Source organism: Trachemys scripta, chromosome 9 (assembly GCF_013100865.1).
Source record: "Trachemys scripta elegans isolate TJP31775 chromosome 9, CAS_Tse_1.0, whole genome shotgun sequence".
Taxonomy (NCBI): Eukaryota; Metazoa; Chordata; order Testudines; family Emydidae; genus Trachemys; species Trachemys scripta.
Window position 1 is genome coordinate 65,055,438 of NC_048306.1, and position 11,152 is coordinate 65,066,589.

Here is an 11,152-nt window from a genome sequence, read left to right on the forward strand (position 1 = left end):
CTGTGTTTCAGTATAACTAATACATACATATCGAGAATTAACACTGTGCCGGCTGATTGCTGGATCCAGTAATAATTGACTGTTATATCAACACTAACTAGATCCAATCCTTTCTACCACATAAGTATCTAGCAGTGGAAGAAGGGATGCAGAACTTTGCTCTAAAGTTACAGCAGAAACGTAGTTTCTACTATAGGATCAAATTTTTTGACTACATCTCTCTCAGGGGCAAAATCTTCCTTTGAGTCTGAAATCTTTTTTTCATGGTTATAAAAGAATGTGTTACCCACCCCTTTCATTGCAAAGCTAGTCCTCTAAACATAGCTAAATCACCGTGACTGCTAGGGTTGTTTGCTCCATTCACAATGGGCTCAGCTGTGCCTTTAAGACATAGCCTGTGTTGGAGATGGTGCACAGTGTTGCAGTTCCGTGGCAAATACATCTACTACTGCATACCTCTATGAGGTGCATCATAATCTCCCCTGCCCACACTGGGGTCTGCTTTGGAAAGGGAAAGTATTGATGATCTTGCCTCTCCCCACACCTTGTCCCTTTCTGACTACTGTGCCCTAGGGATTACAGAGGCAGCACTGCTCAGCACAGGGAGAACAAATGAGCATGGCCCTTACGTGGACCGTGGACATCAGAGAAGGCTTCATTGTGCCTGGCTCCCACCCAGGTGGACAATCTCCCTTTTGAGGAAAAATGTGTCCTTTTTCCCTCACTGGTGCCCTCTGGAGAGTTTCTGTAGGGAGGGTAGCTTTAAAATCCAGCCATCGCAACACAGCCAGTGGGAGGGTCCCTGGGAGATGGGCTGCATCAGTGCATGGCCCAGCTTTCCTAAGCCCACTCTCTTCTGGGCCAGCTCTGCTCATTTTTGGAACTAGACGTCCAGGCCTTGGGATCCCAGTGCAGCGGGAGTTGCAGGTGGCTTGGCTGGTGTCCCCACATGTCTAGTGGACTTGCTGTTGCCGATAAGCTGTGAGTAAGAAAAGGGTACCAATGCATTCATTCTGAAAGACAAAACAAAACTCTGTAAGTGTTGGTTCAGATACTGGGCACTTGATACCTACATTGCTCCTGTCTGGCATTGGTTAGACAATGGCAATCTCTGGCTTCTGATTTTCTGCTAAACTGTTTTACTGATGTCTCATCTTCCCAACCCACCTCCACCTCCAGCTCATTTGTTTCTTGCACCCTGTGATGGGGCAGCACCGCCCCGCACCAGCCCCAGCAGCATCAGGCCAGTAGCACTGATGGCGGAAGTCCCGCCCCGTCCATACTGGGCATGCTCCAAGTGCTCTGAAAGTATAAAAGAAGCAAGACCAGCTCAGTCTGGGCTGGCAGCCGCAGGGGAAGGACCAGACCAGGAAGTTCCTGCGGAGGACCAGCCACCGCCCACGGAGGCCCCGGGACTGAAGCCTCTCCAGGCCGGCTTGAAGCCCCACTATAGGAGAACCCAGGGAGGTGACTGACCCAGAGGCCCGCAGGGAATCTAAGGACTCATGGGAGACCTCAACACTCAAGCTGGTAGGAAGCGACTCCGGGGTGTGTGTGTGTGACAGACTGGTACCTTGCCCCCAGCAAGCCTCAGCATGTTTCGGTAGGACACCCCCCACTGAGCCAAGGGCAAGGTCCTACGCCACGGTTAGGGCTGGAGGCAGGACCCAGTGGAGTGGGAGAGCCCTGGCCATGAGGCCATACTGCCCTGCAACCCCGGGGCTACCCTAGAGACTCTGGCTACTAGGCTGTATTGCCCTGCAGCCAGGGGCGATTCTATGGACTCTGGCCACTAGGCCGTATTGCCCGGTAACCAGAGGCGCAAACCCTCACACACCCTCTCTGCAATGCTGCCTCTGCCCCAGAGGCACTGCCCACCTCTGCCCTCTAGAGGGAGAATCTGATCATTGGTACTGATGCTAATAGAGCTCTTGATTTTCCCCTCCCCATTTTTAATAACATAGGACATTGTTAATAGCACAAGTTCTGACCCTTACAGCAAAATCTGTATTTTGTCTTGGCAGGGTTTCCCCTTAAGCACTTCTTCCTCCTGTTTGTTCTGTAATGTCTACTTTTAAAGCCTTTAACTAGAGAATACTTCCTGGCTAATTGCACTTTGTTAATTCTCTCCCACCCTACTCACACAATTACAATAAAAGCATAATTCTTCCTCCCCAAAATAGACACTAACAAGGAACCTCTTTCCTCACTTGTTTGTGCCATTGTTTCAGCATTATTATTCCTGTGACAATTCCATGCCTGATGGGGAGCTTTGTATTCTGTGATGTATGTATTTGCTGCATTAAATCTAAACTGGAGAAAGTAGAAAAATGAACTATACTGTATCCTGAGTCATTGTTGCCGTTTATGACAGCAATAAGTCAGCTTGCTCTGCAGGTGCTCTGTGCACGGCCTATTTGTTTTGATTGTTATTGTGATGGGTTAGATCACAGAACCCCACTTGGGAGCTGCCATCCGATGTGCCAAAACTACTTCTACCCCTGCCTTTCCTGCCAACTCGGGGCCCCAGCACCCTGTCTTGCTGAGCCAGACACTCCCATCTGCTCCAACAAAGACCCAGGGTCTGAATTACTTGCCCCAAAGCTGCAGGTTTACCTGAAAGCAGCTAACAGAAGTGTTCTTGTCTTTAACACTCAGATGCCCAACTCCCAATGGGGGCTAAACCCAAATAAATCCATTTTACCCTGTATAAAGCTTATACAGGGTAAACTCATAAATTGTTCGCCCTCTATAACACTGATAGAGAGATGTGCATGGTTGTTTGCTCCCCAGGTATTAATATATACTGTACTCTGAGTTAATTAATAAGTAAAAAGTGATTTTATTAAATACAGAAAGTAGGATTTAAGTGGTTCCAAGTAGTAACAGACAGAACAAAGTAAGTCACCAAGCAAAATAAAATAAAATGCGCAAATCTATGTCTAATCAAACTGAATACAGATAATCTCACCCTCAGAGATGCTTCAGTAAGTTTTTTCCTCAGACTGGACACCTTCCAGGCCTGGGCACAATTCTTTCCCCTGGTACAGCTCTTGTTCCAGCTCAGGTGATAGCTAGGGGATTCTTCATGATGGCTCCTCTCTTCCCTTTGTTCTGTTCCACCCCTTTATATATCTTTTGCATAAGGCAGGAATCCTTTGTCCCTCTCTGGGTTCCCACCCCCTTCTTCTAAATGGAAAGACATCAGGTTAAAGATGGATTCCAGTTCAGGTGACATGGTCACATGTCACTGCAAGACTTCATTGCCCACTTGCCAGCACACACACGTATACAGGAAGACTTACATTAAAACACACCTATCTGCAGACAATTGTCCTGGTTAATGGGAGTCATCAAGATTCCAAACCACCATTAATGGCCCACACTTTGCATAATTACAATAGGCCCTCAGAGTTCTATTTCATATTTCTACTTTCAGATACAAGAGCGGTACATTTATACAAATAGGATGATCACACTCAGTAGATTATAAGCTTTGTAATGATACCTTACAAGAGAACTTTTGCATGAAGCATATTCCAGTTACATTATATTCACTCATTAGCATATTTTTATAAAATTATATAGATTGTAACATCAGTTATAACTGGAGAGTTTTATTTTTTTATAATGTTTCAATGTATTTTTAGCAATGTTTTTCTTATGTTCTACAGCAGCCTGAGCACATTGAGAGTGCTTCAGAAGTAAGTACCCCTGAGATCCATGCCTAGGTGGGTTCTTCTGCATGCACATCTCCCTTCTGGTGGGCAAAAGAGACTCAGCTGCCTCCATGGGAGAATCCTCCTACTTCCATATGACTCTCCAGAGGGCCATGGGTGCAGAGTCATGTATAAGGGGAGAAGGTTGATAAAATGCAGAGGAGGGCAGGGGCAGGGCAAAGAAAATGCACATTATCTCCTCCACAATCTTGCAAAGATTCTCTGGGAAATTATAAGACAGCCTGCAACATAGCCCCATTGGACCCCAGTGCAACACTCCTGTGCTGCCAGGGAGTGGAGGCCGGGTGGGTGGGGATATAGACATGGTGTGTGGCACACTCTGTTCCCCTAACAGGGTCAGTGGGCAGGAATCTCTGAACAGGGAATGTTGTAGTCCTCTCCCATGAGTATTGCTGCAGCATGGAACTATAGGGACCCATTAGCTGTTGAGACACATAGGGGGACTATAATAGAACTGGGCATAGGCGGTCTGGACTAGTGGTCACGGCTAGGCTGAGGTCTGCCCACAAGGGACAGTAATCGCCAAGCAGCAGCTGGAGGAATTGCAAGAGCCAGGTTCTGTAAGCAAGAGCCAGGGTCAGAATCAGGCTGGAGTCAGAGGCTGGAGATCAGGAGATCAAGCAAGGTCTGGTGTTGCAGCAGGCCAAAGTCTGTGTGGTTGTCCAGACAATTTCCTGGGGCAACCGCTGGGGTTAAACAGGGGGCTTGACCAATCAGAGGGTTCAAGGTACCATCACTCTCAGTGTTGCCAACTCTGATTTTGGCATGGGTCTCATGATAATTATTGTTTTCCTTAAAGCCCCAGCTCCTGGAGTCAAGGGGATATGTGATGATTTCAACCTCCATTCTTAAAGAAAAAGTAAGTTTCTAGCCCTGTGGAGAAAGGTTCAAAATGTGACCCCCAGTGTGCCCTAAAGGCTCAAAAAGCAGAAGGCAACTAAAAAGAACTCCAAGTCTATTATTTTTACATATCCTCATAATTTTAAAGTCAATCTCATGATTTTTGAACATTTGGGCTTGGCACTACTGACTCTGGGTCTCTTGGGGGCACTTCCTGCAGCGCCTACTCTCCATAGCACTCCCTGGCTGTACCTCTGCATGACCTCACAGTGGCACTATGGGAGTATCAGCTATCACAGGCTCTGCAGACCTGGGTCCTTACAGGTACTCTTTAATGATGATTGGTACTGTATCTGGATCTGTCACTAGGGTGGTATGTCCACTTCCATAAATGGGTGAGGATATTTCACCTCAGGGGTCTGTCTGGGTAGCTGAACCAGTCTACACACAAAAAGAGAAGACCATTTATAGGTCATTAAAAGAAAATGTCAGAGCAAATAGCTTCCATGGCTCTTACCTGCTTTCCCCCAAACCAGTTTGAATAAGAGGGAATCAGACTGAGAGGTCCAAAGACACACAGTAAGATCTGGTCTGGTTAGGAGAACATGAGTTGGTTCAGTTTGGTTCCTGCAATTTAAGAAGAGAGACTATCTAATTTAGCTTGCAAGAAAGCTTAAGACTAAATATATGAGTAGACTGTTGTTTTAAAATCCTTTTACTTTAATGCTTTGATCCGACTGTTAAATAAATATACTTTGTTTGGGGAAGGCAGTTGACCAATCTCACTGGACACAGGTCTCGTAGGGAGGTAATGCAGGTGCCTGAAACCCAGTTGGACATATAGGATGATAGATAAGGGTAAGAACACATGACATAAGTGCACTCAGAAAGACCAGAAAAGGGGCTAGCCCTGTACCTGTGACACCTGTGTAATGTTTTTCTAAGGCTTGGAGCCAATGGGTCGAATTGTACTCTCAGTTACACTGATGTAAATGCATAGTATCATCTCTGAAAGCAATGGGGTTACTCCAGATTTACACCAGTGTAACCAAAAGGAAAAATTTGACCCAATAGTTCTACTGAAAATGGAAAGTCACTTAATATCAATCATATGGTATTGGAAACCTCTGATTTGTAAGGTCTTCAAAGCAGAGGGGAAACCTTGTAGATCTCTCTTCCCTCCTCCCACCACTGCATATAAAGTCGATGTTTTACTAGGATCAGTAAATATCTTGCATCAGTCAAATTCAAAGAGCCCAGGCCAAATTCTACCCTCAGTTGTGAAATCAGTTGACTTTAATTGGGTTGCATGGATATAGTGGAGGGCAGAATTTGTCCTAGCTTCTTCCATATGCTACTGCATCAAATACCTTTGAAATTACTTTTTGAAGTACACTTTGAGAAGGAAATCTGCAGAACGTGGCGTTAGCTGCAAGTCCTCAGATCTTCCAGCTGGCTGTGCTTGTGATTGTGTGACAGATCTATGGACAGCCTTTCCCACTGCCAGCTTTCAGACCTTTATTGAGCAAATGTTTGATTTTAGTTGCCAATTCTTCTGTAAGATAATGAAGTGGGATGCCTGTTTATAATCAGGAGTCAGTTCTGAACAGAACAAACTCAGACTGAGAGGTGGCCCAGGATGACAGCCACTATGCACTAGCTTTCTTCACTGGGGTGTGTGCTGTGCTCACAGACCTTTATGAGCACTTGAGAAAAGAGAAGTATGATGATTCTTGCATATTTTGTATTTGGGCTTTGCCTTGGCTTGCTTACAGGTGAAGTAAAAAAAAATCAGGGTCTCCTAATGTTTCATTATTTTCTTTCGAGGATTTTCCAACATTTTTCCCCCAGGTCTCTACTTGTGACCTCATTGTGTTGCCTGCCAGCTGATGGTAGACACCAGAGCAGATTGAATCAATTAGTGAACTCCTCTCCCAGTGCCTGAGCTTGCTCTTGTGTGTGTCCTACACATTGCAGTAGCTAAGGTCTGACCTAAGACAATGCTGGTTAGTAGTTGGCAGTGTTGCTGGCAAGCAAGCTAAAAAGGAAGCTTCCTTTGTCCAAAAAGGGTTTGTCCCATTTGGTAGCTGTAGCTCAGTGTATAATTTACAACAGTCTGTCATATCCCATAACTGCATTTAACTTTCATTTTTTGACCAAGGAATTTATTGCTTATTAATTTCCTAACAATTTTCAATAAAAAAGTTGTTTGAAAAAGTAACAGGGAGTAGTAATTTTTGCACACTCATTCACACGTATACTATATCCCTCATACACATGTACCACAAAATGTGTGTGATTCTCATCTCCCTTGCACTGGGTAGATATAGATCAGGAGCAACTCCATGGAAGTCAGTGGATTATACTGCTGTAAAACTGGTGTGAATCCCATCTGTGTTTATTGACCAGCCTGAAAAGAGCCTCCATCCCAAACGTGTCCACACGAATACAATGGGAAATCTTTTCATTAACTAATTCCTAGCTAGGATCAGGCAATTAACCAGTGAGAAGCTTAATTTGCCAGATTTTGTTAAGTTTCCCAATATTATTGTCCATTTTAACTCTCAAAGGTATGTCTGTTTAAAAATCCTAAAGCTTAAGACAGTTTTACATTAACACATATCTTTAATCCAAAAAATGGATCAGAGTTTCCCACTAAAAATCCTTGCCTTCCCTTCAAGATTATAAACCACAAAAGTATGTCATACTGTCCTTGTAGAATTATTTCATTCCAATTGCCCTTAAATAAAGGTCCCACAATTGAAAGTGTTCATTCTGGTTACAGAGATATTAGTGGGTACCAGTCATACTCTCATAGGCGTGCGCAGCCCATTTCATTAGGGTGGGCACCCAGGGAGCCCCGCCCCATCCACTCCCTCCTACTTCCTGCCCCCTGACTGCCACCCTCAGAACCCCCAAGCCCTCCGCTCCTTGTCCCCTGACTACCCCTACTGGGACCCCTGCCCCTAACTGCCCCCCAGGACCCCACCCCCTATCTAAACCTCCCTGCTCTTTGTCCCCTGACTGCCCCCCTAGGATCCTACCCTCTACATGTCCTCTGACTGCCCCAACCCTTATCCACTCCCACGCCTATCCAACCGCTCCCCGCCCCCTGACAGGACCCCCAGAACTCCCAACCCATCCAACCCCCTCTGCTCCCTGCCTCCCCCAACCCCTCTCCACACCCCTACCTCCTTACAGCCCCCCCCAGAACTCCCAACTCATCCAATCCCCCCCAGCTCCTTGTCCCCTGACCACTCCCTCCAGAGGCCCCCACCCACCCTAAGTGACCCCCAGGACCCTCCTTGCTCCCTGTCCCCTGACCCCTATCTACCCCCCGCCCCCTGAAAGACCCAGAGACTCCCATGCTCCATCCAACCCCCCCTGCTGCCTGATTGCCCCCTCCAGAGACCCCTCTGCCCCTAACACCCCCGCCCGGGATCCCACCCCCATCCAACCCACCCTGTCCCCTGACTCCCCCCCACCCCTTAGCCAACCCCCCTGGCCAATTCCTTACCATGGCATGCGATGAGGCTCCTAGCCTCCCCGTGGAGCCAAACGCTGCCCCGCGGGAGCGCGCTCAGCCCCGGCTCCCAGAGCACTGCACATGCGGCGGCAGGGCTCCAGGAGAGGGGGGAGGTGTCTGCCTCCCCGCGGAGCCAAACCCTGCCCCATGGGAGCGTGCAGCCCCGGCCCCCAGAGTGCTGCGCGCGCCGCGGCAGGGCTCATGGGGAGGGAGAAAGGCGGGGGAGGGGTCGGCAGCTTGCTGCGCTCGGCCGGGCTCTAGACTTAGAACGAACTTTTTAAGTGAACCCCCTCTAAGTCACTTCAAACTCAAAGACACTCAATTTGGCTCCCATCCCATGACAATGTTCAATAGCTGCAAGGAGGCATGCAATAGAGGCAAGGAACGGCATGGATATATTTCCCAGCCCTCTGGCCCTGAGAAATTCTCCACTTCAAAACAATGCAAGAACTACAATAAACTGACCATCACATTTCTACCATTTATAGTAGTTTTAATGATCTAACAAGAAATGTGTCTGAACAGTATCAGTCATTTCAGACAGGAAATTCAAATACCTTGTCAAGAAAACCCAGATGCTATAATCTGTCCGACCCTGTTGGCCTTTCCATCACAATCCTCTTCCCATAGTTAGTTCTTTCTCTTCTATTAGCACAAGCTTTCTCATTCCATATCTATTAGCAAAAGAACACAAGACATGTTGGCTCATCTTCAGCCCACCTCTAATACCGTTTGGCTTCTGGGCTTTTGTCCATCAGGGTTCTTTTCCGGACCTGCTGCCATTAGTCTTTTATATACAAGTCCCAAACCCCTTTTCCTTTAATAGTCTACCAAGGTCAAATGCACTGCACGTTTGAGTCACATTTTAAGGGGCCATGCCTGGGATGATGAGAAAAGTGAGACAGGGAGATAACTGACAACTCAGTAAAACAAGTAAGTGAAGTATCTGAGCACTAGCTACATGTCAGTGTTCAGGCTGCCTATCAAAGGTTTTGCCACAGATTTTCTTTTTGCAGGGGAACACTTGAAATAACTGTGTTAATAAAGGAGATGTGACGTGTGTGTGTGTGTGTGTGTGTGTGTGTGTGTGTGTTAGGGTGACCAGACAGCAAGTGTGAAAAATCGGGACAGGGGGTGGGAGGTAATAGGAGCCTAGGTAAGAAAAAGACCCAATAATCGGGACTGTCCCTATAAAATCGGGACATCTGGTCACCCTAGTGTGTGTGTGTGTGTGTGTGTGAAAGAGAGAGAGAGAGAAGGTTTGTGTTGTGGTGAAAGACAGAATGGGCTGGGCAACATTGGTCTTGTTTGGAAGAATTCCATCTCTGATTCATTCATTTGATTAATTAATGTTTGTGGAAGGCTTTGGCTCATCTCTTGTTAATACTGTAATGTAGCCCTTGGAATCTTTGTGAAAATACTGCATAAGAAAGGGAGACTATTATGGGAAATATGCAGAGGATGAATACAGTCGAAGAGTCTCTGTGAAGGCATTAGGTGGTATTATTTTTATGATATTGTACCTAAGCACACATGTCACTATTTGCTTTTCTTATTTTAAATAGCAATATATTAGATCTCAGATGCACAAGTAATTTCTTCATATTTTAAAAATAGCCATATTTCTTGGGGCGGAGTATCTGAAAGACATACTCTGAGGGTTAGATTAAGCCTTCAAGCTCAGCTCTGAGTAGGGGATTGCACATATCTGCTCCAGCCCAGGAGCAGCTCTGGAAAGGAAATGTGACTCAGTTTCACAACTCGTTCCCTACCCCTGTCTTACTTGGGCTGGGGTGGGAGGTGGGGATGCCCTTGAAAGGGCACAGCTTACTTTTCCCATGTGCTTGGCCAACTTCTCTGGCCAGCCAAGGCCATAACAAGGAGTGACCAGAGAATAGGAGCCACTGTCCAGGTAGGAAAAGCAAGGTGATGACAGAACTCTTACTCTACCTTACTCCCTCCATTGGCCAATAAGAAGGAGCCAATCTAGCCCATAATGTCCTGAAATTCTGTGCACTACTTTTGCTGAGCAAAGGACAATAGATTCACTTTATCTTCAGATTGTAAACCCTGCAGGGCAGGGATTGCCAATTTTTATCTTTTTAACAGCACCCAGCACAATGGGACCCCAATCCTGTTTGGGACCAGTGGGGACTAGCATAATATATTTCATTATATTTAAAAAACTCTGTTACAAGGACATTAGTTTGCAAAGTCAAGCATGCCAAAGTTAGGAAATGCCAGAGTACTGGCCTAAGTAATCTTAATTCATCCCCCTTGTATGCATGCATTATGATACAGTCTTTAATTACATGATCATGTACTATTTTTTTCCACAGGACCCCGCCTCATATAGTGAATGGGTAGTTATTCACTATTTCTTTTTTATCCTCCACATTTGGTGTGTGGCCCTAGGCCTTATTTCCCACAATCTTCCAATACTGCACCAAATAAAACAGTATTAATTTCCACTTGGGTGTTTCTATGGTGTTCTCACCATAGTAACAGAGTGCTTCACAAACATCAATTGATTTATTTTCACAATATACTTGTGATAGGTGATGGTATTCTTATCACCATTTTACAGCTGTGAAGTTGAGGCACAGAAAGATCAAGACCTTAAAGTACAGTGGCAAGAGGAGTTCAACACTGATCTTGCCACACGTAGTAGCTACAACATGAGATTGCTTGTAGCATTCATGGAGGTGCTAATCACAGTGGAACGCCGCTTTTGGGCTCGGGAAACAAGCACTGAGTGATGGGATCACATTGTCATGCACATCTGGATGATAAGCAGCGGCTGCAGAACTTTTGGATGAGGAAAGCCACATTCATGGGACAGTGTGGTGAGCCCGCCCCAGCCCTGCGGCGCAAGGACATCAGAATGAGAGTTGCCCTGCCATTAGAGAAGCATGTGGAAATTGCACTGTGGAAGCTGGCTATTCCAGACTGCTACCGATCGGTCACTAATCAGTTCGGAGTGGGAAAGTCGACCGTTGGACTCGTGTTGACAGAAGTGTGCAGGGCCATTAATTGCATTCTGCTC

General features: G+C 46.2%; 1 long non-coding RNA gene across 1 annotated transcript; it reads right to left on the minus strand.

Annotated features, from left to right (window-relative positions):
• Positions 1-364: 364 nt before the first annotated feature.
• On the minus strand, positions 365-8,264 carry LOC117883426. The gene is made up of 3 exons (XR_004647257.1): positions 8,098-8,264; positions 5,098-5,207; positions 365-1,013 (listed from the first exon to the last, which is right to left on the minus strand). It is a non-coding gene; the product is annotated as an uncharacterized LOC117883426 (long non-coding RNA).
• Between the last annotated feature and the right edge of the window lie 2,888 nt (positions 8,265-11,152).